Source organism: Phocoena sinus, chromosome 15, assembly GCF_008692025.1.
Source record: "Phocoena sinus isolate mPhoSin1 chromosome 15, mPhoSin1.pri, whole genome shotgun sequence".
In the NCBI taxonomy this organism is placed as follows: domain Eukaryota; kingdom Metazoa; phylum Chordata; class Mammalia; order Artiodactyla; family Phocoenidae; genus Phocoena; species Phocoena sinus.
The window spans coordinates 87,170,461-87,192,511 of record NC_045777.1 but is presented as its reverse complement, the minus strand read 5'-3'; the positions used below and the strand labels follow the sequence as shown (position 1 = coordinate 87,192,511).

At 57.6% G+C, this 22,051-nt stretch overlaps 1 long non-coding RNA gene across 5 annotated transcripts in view; it reads left to right on the top strand.

Moving 5' to 3' along the window:
- Positions 1-21,023, top strand: part of LOC116740543 — a 54,214-nt gene extending 33,191 nt beyond the window's left edge. For 2 of the 5 annotated variants that reach the window (XR_004345894.1, XR_004345893.1), the window contains 5 exons: positions 1,331-1,460; positions 10,304-10,470; positions 12,635-16,362; positions 16,727-17,748; positions 18,210-21,023. This is a non-coding gene — a long non-coding RNA (uncharacterized LOC116740543). The remainder of the gene's footprint in view (positions 1-1,330; positions 1,461-10,303; positions 10,471-12,634; positions 16,363-16,726; positions 17,749-18,209) is intronic. The other 3 variants (XR_004345897.1, XR_004345895.1, XR_004345896.1) reach the window with 3 other exon arrangements.
- Positions 21,024-22,051: the final 1,028 nt, after the last annotated feature.

Genomic DNA, 22,051 nt, shown 5'->3' with positions numbered 1-22,051 from the left:
GCATTATTCACGTATTTACCCATCCACATTCCCATCCATCGAACCATCCATTTTTCACCCATTCATCCATCCATACTCCCATCTATCCATCCATCCACCCCACCCATCCTTCATCCATTTACCTATTCATCCAACTATTCATCATTTACTCATACATCCTTCACCTATTCACCCACCCATCCACCCACCCATCCTTCACCCACATCCTTCCCTCTTCTACCCACCTTCACGTTCCCCTACCCATCCCTTCCCAATCACCAACCATGCTGGACACTGGGGTTTAGAAATACCTTCCAGGACCTAAGTTTCTCTCTTTTTTTTTTTTTTTTTTGCGGTACGCAGGCCTCTCACTGTTGTGGCCTCTCCCTCTGCGGAGCACAGGGTCCGGACACACAGGCTCAGCGGCCATGGCTCACGGGCCCAGCCGTTCCGTGGCATGTGGGATCTTCCTGGACCGGGGCACAAACACACGTCCCCTGCATCGGCAGGCGGACTCTCAACCACTGTGCCACCAGGGAAGCCCCTAAGTTTCTCTGTCTTTAAACGAGCAGGTTGAATGAAGTGATTTCCCAGGGCCCTTCACACTCTGGTTTTCTTTGACTTCCGTACAAGGACAGTCAAAATCTGAAGCTGACGGGGTTACACGCCTTCCCCAAGAAGGATGAGGGGCTGGGCCAAGTCTGAGGGGGGTTTTCATGCCACTGACTCTGGGACAGACACAGATCACCATTTGCACCTATTTGTGCCAAGATCCCAGGAGCTCAGGTCCCCATCACAGGGCAATGCAGTGGGGGCCCCAGACATGTCCCCTCTTGGTGCAGGTGGCATTAACTGGGCATCCAGGGGTGCCCCTCACTGTCTGTGTCCAGTGGAAGCCTCCAGGTACCCCGAGGAGGCAGTGGCTAAGCACAGAGGACAGAGAGGCGAGCAGTGGGGGCCACTGAGGCCCAAGGGGCAGGGCAGGGGCCTGGGGAAGCCTCAGGTTTGCTCTCCCCTCTGAGCTGATGTCAGCAGTGAACTAAAGCCCCGCTCTGGCCACCACCGTACCCCCCACCTCACCTGTGCACACCGAGGGCCGTTTGCACCGACACGTGTGTCCCTGGCTAGACAGAGCATGCAGGGCTGGCAGGGCTAACATCCCAGGGGGTGGCCTCCGGGCTGGCGGGAAGGCTAGGGCTGGGGGCCTGGGGGAGGCAGCTGACCCCGATCCACCCACCGCGGCTCCGCCACCACTGGGTCCTGGGGCTCGCCTGACACCCTGGCAGCCTGGGCCCACTTGTGACAGCATACAGTCTGTAGTTAATAACGGAGGTTTTTGTCTCTTCCACAGTTTTCTTGTTTCTCTGTGGCCTCTGCCCACTGAATCGGGGCCCCGGCTGCCTCAGGGGGGAAGCAGACACAGCGAAGAACAAAGAAATCAATTGACTTTCTGGATGAATTTTTAAAAACTCTCAGCAGAGGTAAGATTCCGAAAGTGCAGAGGATTTCTTTTGCAAGGGCAAGGCTTTTTGAGAAAGAAAGCGTTTTTGAGTGAGAACAGAGACTTGATTGCATAAGCCATGGATGGGGGAAACCGTGTGAGGGCTTTTCCTGCTGAAAGGGGCAATAATTGGACCGGGGGGAGGCAGAGAAGGGGGTCCTGAGACCCCCTTCCAGCCCCTGCCTGGGCGAAACGACTTGGAGGCAGCTGCTGGGCGATCTGGGTGTGTGGGCATTCTCAGCGCGCGTCTTCATGGGGAAGCCCCACCCGGCGCCGTCACGGTGGCCCCCGGGGGCAGCTCCAAACCACTGCTCCTGCAAAGATACTTTATCATTGTTATTATCATTATTTTTGGTTCACAAAGCAAATGGTTTGTGTATTCGACATCTCTTGCTACATAACAAATCTCCCCCAAATTTAGTGAAGTAGAACAATGCGTATTATCTCCCATAATTTCCGGGGTGAGGCATCTGGGGGTCGCTTAGCTGGGTGGTTCCAGCTCAGGGGCTCTCACGAGGCTGCATCTGAAGGCTTGACTGCGGCCGGAGGCTCCCCGTCCAGGTGGCTCAGGGTCAGTAGTGGCCGAGGCCTCGGTTCCTCCCACCTGGCCCCTGCTCAGGCCGAGTGTCCTCACGGCACGGCGGCTGGCCTCCCAGAGCCAGTGACCCAAGATGGCAGGGAGGGGAGGTGCAACGTTTCACGGCCCTGGGAATCGGCCCATTCAGCACGGGAAGAGCCGGGCGCAAGGGCGCCGATAGCGGGAGGGCGTGTCCTCAGAGGCTGCCAGCGCGCGAAGCGCTTTCCAGGTTCCAAAGCGCTCTGCACCCACAGCAGACACGTGCACACGTTAGCTCATAGGCCCCTCCCTGAGATAGTCCCATTTCTCCTACGAAGGGACTGAGGTGGGGGCTTTGTGAGTCGCTCTGGTCCTTGTTGTGTCCCAAGCTGGGCCTCCAGGGTTTATGGGGCCCAGGAAGGCATCCTGGAGGAGAAGTCCAACCCAGCCCCAAGAGCAAGCCCAGAGCTAAGAAGGATGGGTCAGTTGTGGGTCAGCGAGGGCCAGAGCACCTGAGAACTCTGCCGGAGTCGTACAGAGGGCCTGGGATACCCGGCTGAGACGTCGGCCAGCAGAAACCGTGTCCCCATATGTCCCCTCCTCTGCGTCCCCAGCGCCCAGCCCAGGGCCTGGCGCCCGGACAGTCTGTGGAATTGGGGGCCATCCCAGGTTTTGGAGTGGTGGCAGGGGGGCTGCTGTGTCGCCAGCTCCTGTGGGAGAGGCCTGGAGGCAGGGAGGCCCAGTGGAGACTGAGAAGCCCCCTCGCCTGGTAGGTAATGCTGGGGCTGGCCCTACCTCACCGTGGCCCCCCTGTATGATTTGGGGGCCCCCCTCCCTTCTTGGGCCATCCGTGAACCAGGGTAGATGCCTTCTGAGGGTATGACCAGCCTAGGGGACCCATGCCCCAGTCTGACCTTGGGGCCGAGGCAGGGGCCTGTGAGGTCCCATGAGGTGCTTGGTGGCGGCACAGAGCCTGTGCTGAGTGCCCCCCGGGTCCCCAGCTGGCCCCCACATGTGCCCAACTCCTTGTTTCTGGGCCAGGCTTCTCTCCCAAGGCCACCTCCTGCCGCTTCACGGGCTCTGACAGTCTCTGCTTCCCAGCCTTCCTGGGACCCCCCAGCCCTGCAGCCACGGGGCACACACTCAGTCTCTGAGCCTCAGAACCTCCCCTGGGGCCAGACCCCTGGCTGCAAGGCTGGCGCCACCACTCAGCAGTAGGGGTGCATCGCTGGGCAGTGCTGTGGCCTCCCACCCGCTCGGTAACCAGTGGGGGCCGGACAGTAATTTGGATAAGATTCTGAGGCCACAGAGCTGAGCAGGGAGCGGGGTCACCCCAGGCGAGTCCTTTTCTTCCCCTCACCACACTCCTGCCCAGACTCACAGAGGAAAGGCAAGATGCCTTAGCCCTTCATGTCTCACTCTTCCCATCTTTAAAGTGGGCACCACAGTGTCTTTTGAAGGGCAAACACGTTAAATATTCATCAAGTCCACTTTATTTTACAATCTGTGCTTTTTGTGTCACATTTGAGAAATGTTTGCCAAACCCAAGGTCCCTAAGTTCTTTTCTCCCACGAAAAGGCACGCTGCAGACTAGAAGAAAATATTTGCAAAACATATATCTGATGAAGGACTTGTATTCAGAATATATGAAGACCTTTCATAACTCAGCGATAAGAAGACTCAGAGCCCAGTGTTTGAAATGGGCCGAGTATTTAATTTATTTATTCATTTATTTATTTTTGGCTGTGTTGGGTCTTCGTTTCTGTGCGAGGGCTTTCTCTAGTTGTGGCAAGCGGGGGCCACTCTTCATCGCGGTGCGCGGGCCTCTCACTGTCGCGGCCTCTCTTGCTGCGGAGCACAGGCTCCAGACGCGCAGAGCTCAGTATTTGTAGCTCACGGGCCCAGCTGCTCCGTGGCACGTGGGATCTTCCCAGACCAGGGCTTGAACCCGTGTCCCCTGCATTGGCAGGCAGACTCTCAACCACTGCGCCACCAGGGAAGCCCTGGGCCGAGTATTTAAACAGACATTTCAGCACATTGAAAGGATGCTCAGTATCATTAGTCACTAGGAAAAGGCACATGAGGACTGCAGCACGGCGGCGCCTCACGCCTCCTGGAAAGGCTAGAATGAGCAAAGACCCACCACAGCGGGTGTCAGCAAGGGTGTGGTCAGCTGGGGCGCTCGTCCACTGACGGTGGGTGGGAAGCGGGGCAGCCACTTTGGGAAGTGAAACGCCTGCCCTCGACCCAGACCCAGCTGCTCCGCTCCTAGGTTCTCACCCAAGAGAGACGCACGCGTATGTCCCACAAAAATGGTGCGCGGATGTTCCCAGCAGCTCCCTGTAACCGGGCAGATCGAGCACCCCCTCCCTGGGCTGTTGGCAGGATTCCTGTTGCTGGTGGATGCTGTTACTTGGGCCAGCACGTGGCAAGCACTGAACGATTATATCTCCCCGTGTCGTCTTCATCTCGCCCAACTCCGTCAGGGCGCAAATGTGGAAACTGAGGCCGGGAGTGGGGCGGGGTGTTGACTGGGATTGGCCAGTGGGTCAGTGGCAACGCCGGACCCAGCAGCCAGGCCTCTTACTGTGGCCAGTGGGTGCCCAGTTCCCTCTTCTTCCTTCGCCTTGGTGGGGTTGCTGAACCTTCAAGGGAACGGGGGAACGGGGGTGTCTCCGAACTTCCTCTTGGCTGGTTTGAAGCAGCATTACCTGGGCAGACGGAGCAAATACCCTTCCCTGAACCGCCCAGCTAATAAGCTCCTCATTAAATCTCCTAATGAGGAGATCCCTTGCTGATTTGGGCTAAATTAATCCAAAAAGAGCGTCATCTGATGCTGAGGCGGGCTCTTCTGGGCAGCCTGGACGGCAGCAGAGAAGAGAGGGGGCAGAGGGAGGCGGAGCTCTGAGCCTCCGCACTGAAAACTGGAGCCTTCAGTTCCAGGATGCGGACCAGAAGGGAAAGGAGGCAGAGGCAGCCCCGGCCTCATCTCCTCCCGGAAGCCGCTTACGCCTGGAGCCGGGGGTGGGAGTGGGGGCAGAGCCGGGGAGCTGGGGCACAGCTTGGACCACTGCAGCCCAGCCCCACCCTGCTCCCCCCGTTCTGATGGTACTGTTGCTGCACCACAAAGTGCCCCAAGCTCAGTGGCCTGAAACAAGAGCGCTTTATTCTGCTCCCAGATCTGCACCGTGGGCGGGGCTGGGCGTGGACTGGACGCTGGTCTCTGCTGGCCGAGGCACTGGGTGGGGCATCCTGCCCGGGTGAAGGGGCCTCATCCCAGATGGTGAGCTGCAGCGGGGGCAGTCTGTGGGCGGAAGGGGGTGTCTGTGTCCCCAGGACAGAGCCAGGTGGCAGTGGTGTCGCCGTTTGTGGCCAGCGTCCGGAGTCACAGAGCATCACTTCATCACGCTGCGTCCTGGGGACCACCGCAAACGCAGGGCTGGAACGGACTCCACCACTCGGCACGGGAGTGGAGGGTTCTGGAAGGGCGTGTGGGACATGAAAGTAGTGAGGCGACCATTTTTAGAGCTGCACCTGCATGGACCCCACACTCTGCAGGCAGAAAGGACCTTGATTCACCCAGCCCAGAGCCCCCCAAGAACGCCAGCCCTGCCAGATGCTGCCCCATGGCCTCTGAGGGCAAAAGCTAAACCCTGCGTTAGCTTTCCAGACCTGCAAAGTCCTCGAGCTTGTTAACTCGGAGGGTCTGAGGATGGAGGGGGAGGGGCGGCTGCCGAGGGGGCGCGGCCTGGCGGGGGAGGGCTCTGTTCACCTGCATCAGAGGCTGCGGCACTTACCTGATGAATGGAAAGCCTTTCTCTTTCATTTTTATTTATTTATTTTTGGGCTGCGTTGGGTCTTCGTTGCAGTGCGCGGGCTTCTCATTGCGGTGGCTTCTCTTGTTGCAGAGCGTGGGCCGTAGGTGCATGGGCTTCAGTAGTTGTGGCTTGCGGGCTCAGTACTTTTGGCACACGGCCTCGGTAGTTGTGGCTCGCGGGCTCTAGAGCGCAGGCTCAGTAGTTGTGGCGCACGGGCTTAGTTGCTCCGCGGCATGTGGGATCTTCCTGGACCAGGGCTCAAACCTGTGTCCCCTGCATTGGCAGGCGAATTCCTAACCACTGTACCACCAGGGAAGCCCGAAAACCTTTCTCTTTAATGTTTGATTTTCTCCTTCCATTGTTAATGGAATTGATTAGACTGGAGTTAGACCCCCCTCCCCGCCCCCCATTCACCTGGTCCCTGAGCTATAGGAGGTCTGAGCTGGGCAATACCGGGAAACAGAATTACACACTGTCCTCAAGCAATTGTGCTCCAAGTTCAGAGTCACCAGAGTCACCATGGTGTCCCCATATCTGCCCTGGGACTTCCCCAAAACCTCAGGGGCCCTCCGGGACCCTGCCTGTCCCCGTGAGATTTTGCTGAGGCTCGGAGTGGGAAGCGGGCTCTCCCACCGCACACACCTGGCAGCTGTGCGGCTGGGCCCCGGCCACACCCCTCTCACCTGTGGTCAGCAGTTTGCCTTGTCTTGCCGGCCACAAACAGACAGGACCTGGCCTGGGCCTTAAGCCACCAGCAGGGGCCTCCTTGACCACTGGGGGTGTGCACAGCTTGGCAAAGCGTGCACTGTGCAGGGGTGAAGACCGGCTGCAGTCCCGGGCACCCAGGGAGAGCAGGGCAGGCCGGGCCGGGGACAGCAGATGGCCAAGACCCCATGTTAGCCTCCACCCAGAGGTTGTCCCCAGGACAGGAGCCCTGCTGCGGAGCCACCTCCCGTGGCCCCGGGCGCGTGGCTGCTCCTACGTCCTCCCACTTTCCTACCCACAGGAAGGGCCTGCCGTCGACCCTGCCCCCCACAAGCTCCAGGTGAGGCCCAAGTGACACATGTCGGTGGCAACCCCAGGCTTCTTCCAGGGGAGAAAAGACAGGCCCCAGTGTCCCTTGGCTGAGCCTCTGAGCGTCAGACCGGCTTGGCCCCATCGAAGTCTCCAAGTTAACAAGTTCAGTCCTGGTGATTATTAACTAGATTCACAAAGTTGATGAAAAAACTCGGGATATAAATAAATATTCCTGGAGATGTTCCACCCCCTGCAGGCATGAACTTTGAATAATTGGAGAGAATTATGCTGAGGACTGATCAGGACTTTTTTTCTCTCACTAATTACCTCTGGGCTTCATCAGTGTCAGAGTCTAATCAACTCCAGACGTCCTAATCGACCCTCGGGCAATGTTAGGCATGGGGGGGGCTTCGGTGTTACGTGGAGGGGGGCGGGGAGCCGGGCGAGGGGTGCCGGGGTCCTGGCTGCAGATCCACCCTGGTCTGGGGTGGGGACGGGGGCTGGGGAGCGGGGGGGGGGGGGGGAGCCGCCTCACGGGCCGCCACCTCTGCTCAGGACGATGGAAGCCCATCCTGCACTGCGGGCCAGCTTCCCTCCTCTGCATCCTTCCGGTGGCTCGTTGCTTTGTCTGCCCTGGCGTTCCTGGGTTAGATGGATAGGGCCCGGGGTGGGGGCTGGCACTGGGGCGGCCCCCAGTCATGGGGAGAGGCGTGTGAGGGCCGTGCTGGGGCCCAGGGCCAGTTCAGGATTCCGGGCATCTCTGGCGGGGAGGGAAGCTTTGCTCCCCTCCCTCCAAGAAAGTCATTTGCATCTGTTGAAAAATTCCTCCAGTGCTTGAGAGGAGAGGCCCAGGCCGCCAGTGACTGATGGCTCGATCGCAGTGGTTTTCTCCAGCGTCCTGAACGCAGGGGCTCAGGAGCTGTGACAGCTGGGCCGGCACAGCCTCTCAGCTCCTCTGAGCAGGGCGCCCACCTCCTTGGCCTCGCTTGCTGGCTGGGCCTCATTCCCAGGGCCTGGTTCTGTCTCCTTCCTCCTTCGCCTCCCTGTTTCCCGAACCCAGGAAGGCCTTTAACCAATTTCAGAGGGAAAACTTAGTCGTGTGGAAATCCACCTCAACTTCCTCAAGAAACCAAAACCCCACCCAGAACCCTTCAGGCAGTCACGCCCCCATCCTTGCAGAGCGCCCAGGAGATGCTGCTGGTCGTGGTCATGGTCACTGCCCTTCCAGGCCCCCTTTGCAGTCTCCGAGCATGGGCCCTCCCTGCAGACCCCACAGAGACTTCTGCAGCCAGCAGGGGATGGGCGCAGCCCCACGGGGTTGGGCCCTAGGAGACAACTGCCTCGTGAATCCCCAAGCCCCGAAAGGATCCTGGACTTGGGGTCCCGAGACCTGGCTAGGGGACTTGGGCGGCCTGCACCCTCCCATCCGGGGGCCCACATAGACCCAGGATGGCTGAAGTGGTGTGTCTGGGACACTCTTCTCTCCCTGGGGTCCCCGACAGCTCCCCGCAGCAGGCAGGTCCTGGCCGTGGTGGTCGGGCGGGCAGTTCCATCCTGTCCTCACAGCCCCTGAGGGGCCGGTTCTGACCCCCCCCCCCGTGTTTCCTGGAGGAGCCCAAGGCTGTGACTGCAGCACAGCTCCCCGCCCTGCATCCCATGGTCGGCATGGACCCCAAACCCTTTCTCCTGCAGCAGAGGGAGAGGACTGTGGGTGGGAAGTGGGGTTCCCAGAGCATCAAAGCCTAGGCTGCTTCCCTCCCAAGCGGAGAGGGGGCGTGGCCTCTCCCCCCAGCTCTGCTCAAAGTGGCTAAGAGGCTGCGGAAGGGGGTTTGCTCCTATTCGTCCCAAACTTTCCAGAAAGGGGGTTGAGATCGCCTTTAATTACAGAGCAGAGGGGTGCGGGGAGGATGCACCAAGGAGCACCCTGCCCAGGGAGGCAGGGGGCCCAGGGGTGGGAGGACAGCGGCGCCCAGAGGGACCCTGGGAGAGCAGGGGTCCTGGGAGGTGGAGTCTGGGGAGGGGTCCTGGCGTCTCTGCCTCTGGCTCTCTCCTTGCTTCTCCAGGCCTAGCCTCCACCTTCCCGTCTTCCTGTCTCTCCCCACCTGCCGTGCAGGGGTCTCAGGTGTGCCGCTGAGCCGGGTGGCCCAGGGTGGGGCTGGCTGGACCGCTCCCGTCGCTTGCCCGTCCTGGTGCTGGCTGACCAGCTGCCCCTGCAGCCCCTGGCAGGGAGGGAGGTGATGTTCCGACTGCTTCCCGTCTCCCAAGGTCCAGAGGGGTTCAATAGGCCCGGACGCCCCTGAGCCCGGGCCACGTCGCTCCTTCCTGCCACCCTGCCACCTTAGCCAGAACTTGCAAGTCGATTTTGTCTGATTCCACGCAAAGACAGGGTAGATGGCCACTGACCTGAGAGATTCTGGGTTCTCTTTTTTTGTCTTTAGACACGTCAGGGGTTAGCATCTTCTGCTTCACAGGAGGGACCCCCAGGTAGAGCCCCCTGAATGGCGTGGTGCCAGAAGCTCCAGGGCCAGCCGTGGATGCAGAGGGACCCCTGCCCTGTGCCCGGCGCTGCGCGCCGGCCACCTTCCACATCCTGACGGGACTTGTGTGCCGGGGGACTTTCCTGGGGGGGAGTGGCTGACTCGGGATTCACACCCAGACTGGATCCCCAGCCCGTACCCCTGTGGGGAGGGGGGGCTGCTGCGGCCGCCGGCTTGGCAGGAGCTGGTAGGAGGTAGCGAGGTCTCCCGACTCCTCCCTGAGGGAGGCCTGGATCTGGGGGTCCAGCTGCTGCTCCGTCCCCACCTCCCCTGTCCCCAGGGAGGCCCATGTTCCTGCCTCTCCCTGACCCTGGATTGCTGTGTGACTCTGGGCCCCGGCCTCCCCTCTCTGGGCCTGTTTCCCTTCTCTCATCCAGATTGGATTCCACGAGCCCCAGGTCCTTCAAGCCCAGACACCGTGTAACTTAGGCTGCCCAGGGCCACCAGAGGCTGTCCCCACTCTCCCGGGGACCTGGGCTCCTGCTGGGCCCGCGGCTGGCCTGGCCCCCGTGTCCGCAGCCTCCGTGATAGATTATCCGTCCCTCTTCCTCCCGCCCTCGTGCTGTTTCGGCTGCGGAATAATGTTTATCACTTCACACTACATGACACCCTCCCTTCCTCCTTCCTTCCGTCCTTCCCTCCCGCCACCGCCAGCAGACATCAGAAGATTTTCTTGGGCTATTTTCGTGATTTTAATTTTCCATTCCCCATCTCTCCTCTTCCCCCTTATTACATTTTGGGCTCTTTTTGGGCTTCTGGAATGAGCCTACATTATCCCGGTGATACTTTTTAATAAAAACCATCATTTATGATTATTTTAGTCCCCCACAAACTGTCAGCCTCCTCATTTGATTTCCTATCAACGTGGTGTCCTGCCTGCTTTGTCACCATGCAGATGGACGTGTGTGCTCACCCTTTCAGCCTCGGGATTTGCTCCAGAGACTCAGGCCTCCCTTGGCCTTGGGACCCTCCTATCCACCTGCCCTGTCCTGTCTCAGCCCAGCCCTGCCGCCCTCCGCTCTCAATGGCCCTTGGTCTCCTGAGTCTTCTGTTTTCCTCCAGGTGAGTATCACCTGCACACCTTTCTCAGCTCCGTGTATTAGAAGGGATTGAGGTCACAGAGAGGCAGGGCTGCTAGCGGAGTCTTCCCCGCTCCTAATGGCTCAGGATCGCCAAAGATGGTGGTTTTCCACAAAGATCCGTGTCTAACCTGCAGGCATTACCCAGTGAGACAGGGGCTGACCCATCGTGCCCTCCAGCATGACCTGGGACGGGGCCCTTCCTCTGAGACTCGGTTCTCCCTTTAAAATACAGACACACGTGGAGCTGTGGATCATTCATTCATTGGATATATACAAATTGAGGGCCTACTAAGTGCGGGAAGAATCACACACCTGTCCTAGGGTAGGAACCAGCTCAGGTGTCACCCTCCTGCATACCAGAGCCCCCACCCACACTTGTACACTCACAGAATGGAGCCCTGGACTGCCTCATGGTTTTGCTGTGTGACCTCGGGCGAGTTTCTGACCCTCTCTGAGCCATCCTGGCTTTCCTTCTCTGGGCTCCCTCCACCCCTGACATTAGTCTTGTCCTCATCAGCCCCCAGGCGATCCTGTTTCCAGCAGCTGCAGCCTCTTCCCAGCTCCTTCTGGCTGCTTGCCAATTACCCGGAGGAGCCAGACCCATCTTGAGGCACCCAGCTCCCGGCCACTCCCCCCACACCCCCCCCCCGCCCCCGCCCCCTCCCCCGCCTGCCACGCCCAGGCATCCGTGACTAGCTGGGCCCGGGAGCCCACGCCCATGGCAGGGAGAGGCCATGTGGCCCTCTCACCCTGGCCAGGCCCTCGCTGGCCCCTGCTCCTTGTCAACCTTTGGAGAGGGGTCCCTGTTGGGCCTGCTGGTGGATGGGCCGCAAGGCCCAGGGCCACTGGCCAGGTTCTGGCCCCAGGTTGGCCAGACAAGTGAGTAATGGATTCTCCCTCCCAGCCCAGCTTCTCCCTTATCAGTGGTAGGAGATTGCTATGAATATTCATAGGACTCATGAATACTCACGCGGGTAATGACGCGCTCCTCTCCACCCCCTTGCCCTTGAGCACCTCCATAGCTTTCCAGGCTCCCTGCACCCTCTTCTCTCCTTGACCCCTGCCTGAGGGGGCTTTACCTCCATTGCAGTGAGGCTGGCAGGAGACCCCGGGTGGGAAAGACCCCTGGCCTGGTGTCCAGGGGGTCTGGGTTCCTGTCTCCACTCTGACCCCATTCTGCATGGGAGGGCTGGCTTCCCCTGGGCCTCAGTTTCCCTTCTGACCTCCATGGGCACCGAGGGTCCGGCCAGGCTGACTGCCCCTGGAACAAACACATCCTCTGATTCCACTTTCTGGGCGGGTGCTCCATTGTGTGGGGACAAAGCTGGGGGCTTGGGTTCTCTGGGGGTGAGCCAGGCAGACTTTGGGTTACCCAGGTGGGTAACCAGAGACGCCTGGGGTCCGATGTCACGGGCCCGCGGCCAGGGCCTGCTCAGCTAGCTGTCCCTTGGGACTGGGGAGACACAGGTGGGTGGGTGCACTCACCAGGAGGGGTGGGGTCAGCTGACAGGATAGCAAACGCGAAGAGCTGCTGAGCAGGCAGAGGTCCTGTACTGTGGTCTGTGTTCAATACCCGTGTCCGCAGGGGAGACCGGAGTGTTTACCTCTAAGATGAGGTCCATCTTGAGAGAGTCACCCTCACAATGCAGTAGAGACACTGGAGGGAAATAGGGGACGAGGGGCAGAGATACCGCAGGAGAATTCAGATCTGGAGGCTGCGGAGGGGGTGGGGAAAGGGGGCGGGAAGACCTTCGAGGTCAGGGTCAGGGTGAGCTGGGGCTTCCCTCTGCCCCAGCTTCCCTCCCTCTGGAGGGAGTCAGGCTCCACTGCTCTCGCTGCGTGGCCTTGGGCAGGCCGCCTGGCTCTGCATCTCAGTGTCCCTCTCTGTGCATGCCTTTTCCCGGTGTTTTCAAGGCCAGCTACCCTTGCCCTGCGTAGGAGGGCCCCACCCTGGGGCATCTGGCCACTTGTCCAGAGGGGAGCCAGCTTGGGGAGCCGTGACACACCGCAGAGCCCAAAGCTTTGGGATTCCAAGAGGGCAAACCCCGCCTCTGCGTCTGCCCAGGCTCCCTGCCGCCCCAGACCTCTGGGGGCGCTTCCTCTCCCGGCACCTCCGCCCATGCTGAACCCCAGTTTCCTTGCAGCTCCCTCTTTGCTTGTCTGACTCTCACTGGGCTGCAAGCCATGGGCATCCAGGGCGCCCAGCCCCGTCTCCTGCTGATGGACTCCCCCAGGGCAAGGAGTAGCTCCTGGCCTGCAGGCCTTTTGCAGGGGTGAGGGTCTCTGGCAGGAGCACAGCGGTGGCCAGCTTGTCAAGGAGAGTAAGCCCTGACCAGCGCCTTCCAAGAGTTCCAAGACACGAGGCCCCTTCTGTCCACTGGTCACCAACTAGACTCCACGGACAGCGGCCTCCTTTGCACGTGAGCAAACTAAAGGCTCTGGGGGTCCTGATCCCTGATCCCCGTGCTTCCAACACACACTCTGACCCCTGTCCTGGGGCCCTGCCCTGCTCCCCGCAGCCTGGAGTGGAGGCTCGGAGTGGTCCGGCGCTCGCCCAAGGTCGTGCAGGGAGCAGGTGAGGCCAGGCCCCCACCCACGCGCAGTCTGCACCCCGTCCCACCTTCCCGGGTGGAGGACAGACGGCGGGCCCCTGCCCACGGGTCTCACTCGAGCTGACCCCGCATGAGTTCCTTCTCCGAGACCCAGCCTTCTCCGTGCTGTTTGCCTAGATTTATTCAACTCAGTCTTCCCACAGGAGCCCCACGGCCACTGTCAACATCTGTGGGGACACAGCCGAGGAATGCCTAATGAGGGCTCGGCGTGGCCCCGCCATGGAGCACAGGCTGGGACAGATGGTCCATCATTACTCATTTTTATTAATTACTAGCTCCGCACGCCGCGACTGGCCAGCCAGCTCCAGGCTCCTCGGAGGTGCCACGGGCCCAGCTCTTCTGGAAGAAACGGCCCTTCATTTAGATCAGCGTGCCTCCCGGCCTCCTTTGAGCCACAGACATTTCTGGCTCGCGCGGTCCCTGGGGTGCTGGGCCGGGCGTGGAGCAGCCACCTGCCTGAGGGGACTGGGAGAGGGGCCTGAACAGGACAGGAACAGGGGGCTCCTGGGGACCCCGGCCCGGGGCTCGGGCGGGCAACGAGGCTCCAGGACCCCCAGGAGCCAGCTCCGGGCTGCGGCCGCCTCCTGAGCCCTCTCCCTGCTGGCCTCTAGCCTGCGGGGCATAACCTGCCTCAGAAGGAGCCTGTCTTCCATCTCTGCCCTGCTGGCCTCGTGAGGGCCTTGGGGCCCGCAGACCCCTGGTGCCGGGGAAGGTTGTGCTCTGGGTGTTGGTCCGGTTGGAGCTCCACAGCCATCTGCAGATGCTCCAGACCCCAGCTTGATCCCTCCCGGGGGCCTCTGGGGTCCCATAGCCTTGGGTCCCAGCCCAGTATTGCCTCTGACTTGCAGGGATGCGGGGTAAATCCCCCCATCCCTGGACTTAGCCCCAACTGCAAGATGGGGGCACGTCCTCCTTGAACGCTGAGTGGTGGGCGGCCCCAGAACCTGCGCTTCTACTGATGCTGCAGAACTAGGACCAGTTCTGCTTTAGGCAAGTCCCTTGCCACCCGCAGCCTCCGCGAGGGGTGATCGTGTCCTGCCGGACCCCCGACAAGAAGGGGGAGAAAGTGCATGGGGGACAGTGACCCGCCATGTCAGACAGTCCTGGGAGGGGTTCACTGATGCTGGGGGACGACTGGGGGCCCCAGGCTGCGTCGGGCGCCCTGGGAGCCCGCGTCTCCCTGCGGCCAGGACACCGACTTCCCTCCAGCTTCAGTGTGCGGCCTGTTAGCCCGGGAGATAATGGGAAATGAAGGACAAGACTTCTAGTCAATATAAAGGCGCCGTGGAGGCTTTTTATATCTTGCTTCTGTCACACTGGGTAGGCGTTTTATCTGCTGCCCACTTGACAGTACATCATACAGCTGGGTCCCTGCCCTGCTGGTGTCCATCACAGCCTGTCCCGTGCTGCTGCCCATTAGCCCGCGAAGCCCAGACTCCCGAGAGGTCAGCTCCAGGGGGCACTGGTGGCCGCAGAGCCAAGAGAGCTGGGGACACCTTTGCAGAGATGCAGGGGAGGCGAGGAGGTGTGGGTGGAGGTCACGTGGGAGGGGGCAGGCAGGGCTGGGCCGAGGACTGAGCTGAGGCCAGGAGCCCTCAGAGGTGGGCCCACCACAGGCTGCCCTGAGATGGCCCGAGGAGCCGCCCTGTCTGGGGCAGGACGGGGTGCTCAGCTCTTCTCAAGACAGGGCCAGGTGGGACATGTAGGTGCATAAACCAGCAGCTGCCAGGGCTGAGTAGTGAGCTCCCTGACATTGGAGGAAATCAAGCACATCCTGATGCCCCACTGGGCCAGGAGGCTTGAGTGGGAGAAGAAAGGACAGTAACACAAGGGGCGGTGTGTATTTTTCTCAAAAGTAATTGAGCGGGGGGGGGCACGTTGTCCTGCAAGGAGGTGGTGGAGGGGCCACCTCCCACACTAGTTGGTGCTTTAATGGAGGCCCAGGGGCTGGGCAGCCTGGAGGGATCTGAGGCCTGCAGCTGTAGATCCCAGGCTGCCCTGCAGAGGCGTCGACGTGGACCCAGGAAGGGGTGGACCAGGGTGGCTGTGAGGAAGGCCACCCCCTGGACTCTCGTCCACATGCCTCTGACCCACGGATCAGGCCAGAGGGAAGGCGCTCGGCCAGGAAGGATGGAGGCGCTGGCCTCATTCCTGGAAGAAACTCAATCAATCGTTCCCTGCAGCAGGGCACCTCCTGGCCCAAATCTCCTACTTTGCCTGGTTTTCCATCCTGACGGGGGCTCAGGGTAAGTGGCCTGTCTGTGGGGGCAGAGGGCCCTCTGGGAAAGGAGAGCAGCTGACACCGAAGCAGGAGATGGGACAGTCGGTTGGCATGGAGACTGCCAGGGGGAGGGGCGGAGTTGGCCTCTGTTCCCTGGACCCACTTGCCTGTCCCTCCCCTGGGATCCACCCCCCCTCCAGCCAGGTCAGTTCAAGTCCTGTGAGGGGCACTGGGACTCGGGGGCACTGGCACAAGCCCTTTCCTGCAAGGTGATCCCCGACCAGGAACCACGACCCCGGCCCAGGTGATGGGCGTGCACGGGCACCTGAACCGGCCCAGGACACCCAAGCTGGGCCTGAAGGGCAGAGGCCTGGGGCAGGCTGACCAGCGTGCTGGACAGCATGCCACGCAGGGGCACAGGTGTAAGCACAGGCCTGGAGGTGAGGAGGCCACACCCTCAGAAGGGGACAAGCGCGCGCTAGGATGGTGCCCACTGAACCCAGACCCGCTCTCCTGCCCCCGGGCTCCTGCGCCCCGGGGCTGGGCTGCAGCGGGTCTCCCAGGGAGAAGGGTGGGCATTTGGGGCCCCCACCGAGCAGGGCAGCAGGGCTACACGCTGACGGCCCACCTGTGAGGAAGGGCACGCCTGTGGCTCGGTCCCGAAGCACCTACTGTGAGTACTTTGCCCAAAGGTGACACTGCTGACTGGTCCTGACCCCAGGGGCTCACGTGAGAAGTGGGGGAAGGGCCGGTGCTGCAGCCGCTTTCACTGTGTCGGCAGGGGTCCACATGTGTTCAAGGCCACGTCCACTTGGGGCCTCCGATGGCACCTCCATCTTGGAGTCCCTGGAGGGACCTGGCGGCCCCCCTGGGGAGCTGTGGTCCCCGGCCTCTCACGCTGTAGGAGAGCAGCTCCAGCCCTCAAAGCACGAGGGGGTGCCAGCCCCTTTGGGACAGCTTTCCTAGCCCCACCTCTGCAGCCCCGGGAAAGGCGGCACATTAGTTCCCAGAACTTGGAGACGCAATGGACCCGACTCAGGTGTGAGGCCCCCTCTGTCTGTCCGTCCATCTGTCCTTCCTGCCCGCATCCAGTCTGCAAATATTGGCTGCTCCTTGATGGTGGCCCTGGGCCGCGCCTGTCAGGGACACAGACCTGACATCTCAGGGTCCCTGAGGGCAGGGTGCCTCAGCGCGGCCCGGCCCGAGCTCCGACAGCCCCGGCTGTCGTAATTCACATTCCTAATCGTCAAGAGGGACAATTCTGGGAAAAAAAAAAAAAAGAGAACGAAAAGCACCATCATTTGGCCAGGTCTTACTTCTATGCACACGTACATTTTTTCTTTGCGAAATTGGAATTGAATTTTCTATGCAGTTAATACTCTGTTGATTTCTCCACGCAACAGCCCATCGTGTGGTTTATCCCAGACGCGTGATGCCAACAAAGACGTGCATTTCTGCAGCCTCTGGCTTCCAAGGAGGCGACACGGCCCCCATTTCCTCCGGTCGGTGTGCAGCTGGCCCCGAGGAGCAGGTGGGGACACAGGTGCGAACAGAGGTCACGCAGGTGAGCAGGAGAGAGGCCAGAGCTGAGGCCACGGGGGAGCAGCGTGGCGTCTGAAGGCTGGGCAGATGTCTCTGCCTCCCTCAGACCGAGAGACGCCATGGGGGTGGCGCTGTGAGGCCTCCAGGCGCCCAGCCCCACGATGGGGAAGAGCGGCCGTGATGTGCGAACGACTCAGCGCCACTCAGCGAAACGGCAGCCAACGGACACACACCTTTGGACGGGGTGGAAGGAGCCAGACCCAGGGAGGGCATATACTCTATGACCCCAAGTTTATGAAATTCCGGAAGAGAGTAAGCCAACGTACGGTGGAAAAAGTCAGAGCCAGGGTGGCGCGGGGGGCTGGGGCACGTGGGCATTTTTGGAGCGAATGTTCTGTCTGTCAGTGGGGGTTTGGGCCGCAGAGCACACGTTAGAGCATTCGATGGTCCCCCTGATGTTTCTACATTTCATTATCAATTTTACTCCAAAGAATGAAAAAATCCATAACGAACATTGAACTGTAGTTTGTGCTGTGCGCGCTGCCTGTTTAGGGGTGTCGTGTACGGACATCTGCAACCAACTGGGAAACTGGTTGATTCCTGGGGGCTGGAGACAAAGGTGTTAAAGCAAGTGGAGCCAGACGTCTGCTGTGGGCGTTTGGGTGTCACCCTAAAATTCTATCAGCTTTTCTGTATGTTTGAAAATTTGCAAGATTACATGTGAAAGCCAATGGAAGAGCCCAGGTGCTGTAGCCAAGCGGCTGGACCGTGGTAGCTGTTCACTGACCGTGTGTGTGAGACCTTGGACTAGTTTCTTGGACTCCTGGTGCCTCAGCGTCGCCATGGCGTGAAAGAATTAACGAACATCAAGTACTTACACGCAGTAAGTACTGGCGTACAGTAGGTGCTTGAAAAGTGCGCCCCTTGTTGGTAGCAATTCCACTGTTGGTAATATTGAGTTATCAGGGCTCCCACATGTGCTGGAGGCAGCCGGGAGGCTGAGGGATAAGCCAAGGGTTTGCATTGAGTTCAAGAGCAAAGGGCCCCACGCAGTGATTGAGAGTCCGCCTGCCAATGCAGGGGACACGGGTTCGTGCCCCAGTCCAAGAAGATCCCACATGCTTGCGTACCGCAAAAAAAAAAAAAAGAGTAAAGGGCCCCAAAGAGTCAAAACGATCTTGCAGATGAAGAACGACGCAGCGGGTTCCCACGTCCCACTGTCAGGTTCTACAGGGACCGGGACAGAGGGGTCTGGCAGAAGGATAGAGACATATACACCTATGGGGTAGAACTGAGGGTGCAGAAATAAACCCTTGTATTTACGGTCACTTTATTTTTGACAAGGGGGCCAAGATGATTCAATGGAGAAGGAACAGTCTTTTCAACAAATGGTGCTGGGACCAACAACACGGGTAAAGAATGAAACTGGACCCCCTTTTCACAGCATCTGAAAAATAACTTAATGGATCAAAGACCTAAATATAAGGGCTGAAGCTATAAGACTCTTAGAAGAAAACACAGGAGTAAATCTTCACCTCAGGCAGGGGCTTCTTAGGTACGACATCAAAAGCACAAGCAACGAAAAGAAAAAAAAAAATTGGACCTCATCAAAATGAAAAACTTTTGTGCTGCAAACAATTCCAACGAGAAAGTGAAAAAACAACCTATAGGAAGGGAGAAAATATTTGCAAATTATAAATCTAATTAGGAACTTGTGTCTAGAATATATAAAGAACTCTTACAACTCAATAATAATAAGATAAATAGCCTAGTGGCCGTGGACAAGGACCCTAATAGACATTTCTCCAGAGAAGATTTACAAAGGCCAAGAAGCTCATGAAAAGATGCTCAACGTTATTAGCCATTGGGAAACGCAAATCAAAACCACAGTGAGACACCCTTTCGCACCCACTGGGATGGCCAGAATCAAATAGACATAAAAACAAGTGGTGGTGAGGGTGCAGAGAAGTTGAAACATACACACTGCTGGTGGAAATATGAAATGTTGCATCCACTTTGGAAACAGTTTGGGAATTCTTCAAAATGTTAAACACAGAGTCACCATATGACCAGCAATTCCACTCCTTGGTATATACCCAAGAGAAATGAAAACATATGTTAATGTAAAAACTACGTAAACGTTCATAGCAGCATATTCGTAATATCCCCAAAGCGGAAACAACCCAAATGTCCATCAGCTAATGAATGGATAATAAAATGTGGTCCCTCCGCACAATGGAATATTATTAGCCAATCAAAAGGAATGAAATTGCGACATATGCTACAACATATATGAACCTCAGCTTTGAAGTTCCTGCAGAAGTCTTCTGGGCAGGCGTTGGGCCAGTACTGCGGCACGGCAGTGGAAATGGGAAGAGAATGATTAATTCAAGATGGCATGTGTCAAAGGATGCAGGCATGGATCCTCCCTTTCCCTTCCTCTCCACATCTTGCCTTCCCTCCATCTTCCCTTCCTCTCCATCTCTGTAGAAGTAGGAGAGGGATCTAGGATTCTAAACCATGTAGGCCAAGTATTTGTCAGAAGGAGAAGCAGTGGAGTAGGAAGGAGGGCATCTAAATTTTCATCGTAGACTTGCTGCCAACTAACATTTGTCTCGGGCAAGAAACCTCACTCCGTGGCCTCATCTTCCTTGCCTGGGAAATGATGCTGATTCAGACCCTTTCTCAGGCTCATTCAGCTCGTCTTCCGCTCTTTTATTCCAAATGCCTACGTGACAGGTTAACATGATTTTAAATAAACTCCGTATCTGAAGAAAACGAAAAACAGAAAACAAAAAAACCCCCCCTGCATTTTACCACTAAGACAATACCACTAAGTGAACTTAGCCGGTCACAAAAGACCACAGAGCATATGATTCCATTGATCTGAAGTGTCCAGAAAAATCAAATCTACAGAGACAGAAAGTAGGTCGGTGGCTGCCTAGGGTTGGAGGTGGTGGTGGAGAATGGGGGTGACTGCTAACGGGTGCTGGGGTTCCCTTTTGGGGTAAAAAAATGCTCTCAAATTAGATGGTCGCACAACTCTGAATATACTAAAATGCATTGACTAGCACGCTTGAAATGGGTGAACTGTATGGCATGTAAATCATCCCTCAATAAATCTGTTGAAACAAGAGAGCCTTGGGTTCAAGTTCTGACTCGGCTCTCTGGGGCAAGTCTCTGTCATTCCAGGAACGAAGTTCAGTCTGATACGTAAAATGGGGCTGGGACGATTTGCCTTCCTGGGTTATTGCGGGGACCAGATGAGATGACAGATATGAAACAGTTTTTCATTTTAACTTCTGTATTTAAACGTATTACAAAAGGAAATGTATGCACATTGTACAAAATTCAAATGGCAGATGTGGGTACTCAGTGAGAAGTCTCATTTTCTGGGGCGCTGGAACTTTCAATATCTTGATTGGGGTGGTGATGACACAGATGTATACATTTGTCAAAACTCGTGGAATTGTACTCTTAAGGAGGTTGAATTTCATTGTCAGTAAATAATACACACAAGCAAGTAAAATGTTATTTTGTTACACCCTTTTTGTACTCGTAAAAAAAAAAAAAAAAGTACTACATACACTGTTCCTCTCCTTGTTTGTTCCCCTAAAGACCATTCTGGGAGATGGACTCAAACCAGTCTGTGCTTATCCAGCTGCACGCGCCTCCATGTGGATGTGTCCCAGCGCTCCACCGCCAGCCGGTATTTAGGATGTTTCCAATCTGCTGCTATTACAAAGAGTGCTTCAGTGAATGACCTTGAATGCAGTAATATATCATTTTTCACGTTTGTGAGCAGTCTCTGGAGGACAGATTCCTAGAAGTAAATGCTGGGCCAAAGGATATATGTATTTGTAATTTGGACATTGTTTCAGATGTTCCAAGAGTGCCTGCTTCCCTATACCATTGCAACATGGTGTGTCATTAAACTTTACTCTCTGCCCATTGGATCAATGAAAAATTATCTTTGAGAGTAATTTTAATTTGCATTTCTGTTGTTAAGTGTGAGACTGGGCACTTTTTGTATATATAAGTGTTATGTTTATTTCCTTTTCTGTTCATAATCTCTGCTCAATTTTTCCCTCTTGGGTATATTTTTAAATTGATTTGTAAGAGCTCTTTACATATGAGGATAAAGGATCTTTGCTTGGATGTAAGTTGGACACATTGCTTCTTTTATGGCTTTTGGGTTTTATATTGTTTGTTGTTGTTACTGTGAAGTTCTGGGCACAGGAAGAGACAGTCTCCATTTTTCTCTGGGTACCATCTCCCAGGATGGGGGTGGGGAGGGCTCTTCTCCACATTAATCCCGGCCACTTGTGTCCCTCTGCTCTTTCCCTGCGTACTCTCAGGTGGCTGGCTGACCTGCCTGGGTCAGCTCCTCCCAGCCAGGCCATCGTTAGAGGAGAGAGGAGCCATGACAGGGGTGCGGAGAAATGTGAGACCCTCATCTATTCTGAAACTGCGCTCAGTCACCCCTCCTGTGCTGGTCGGGTGTATGGCACCTGGATTCAGAGGTGGGTCAGACTGTCCTGCTCTGCTGAGTTCACAGTCTGGTGGAAAATCCAATGTGGTGAGTACTTGGCCGGGGGAATCTCAGAGTGTCCGGAGGAAAGAGGCGGGGGGACACAGGCATGGTGGGGGGCCCTAGCAGCTGGGGAAGGTGGTGGCCCCATAGCCCCAGGCCCGAGGGCCCTCACTTCCTAGCTTGCCTCTCCCCAAAGAGCACTGGGGTGAATCCAGATACGGCAGTTGGTTTGTTACAATAAAAACAAGAATCTTGCTGACCCAGTTCCTGTAGAGTTCAATCCTGGCCTCCCTGTGAAGCGGGAGGTGTTAATAGTGCTCATTTCTAGGGTGGCCGCGAGGATGAACTGACGCGTGCAGCAAGCACACGCCTGACACGCGGAAGTGAAGTTTATAATTCCACATGGGTGCGCGTGAGTGCGTGTGTTAGGTGTGGACTCGGGATTCCACGTGGGTGCGCGTGAGTGCGTGTGTGTTAGGTGTGGACTTGGGATTCCACGTGGGTGCGCGTGTTAGGTGTGGACTTGGGATTCCACGTGGGTGCGCGTGAGTGCGTGTGTTAGGTGTGGACTTGGGATTCCACGTGGGTGCGCGTGAGTGCGTGTGTTAGGTGTGGACTTGGGATTCCACGTGGGTGCGCGTGTTAGGTGTGG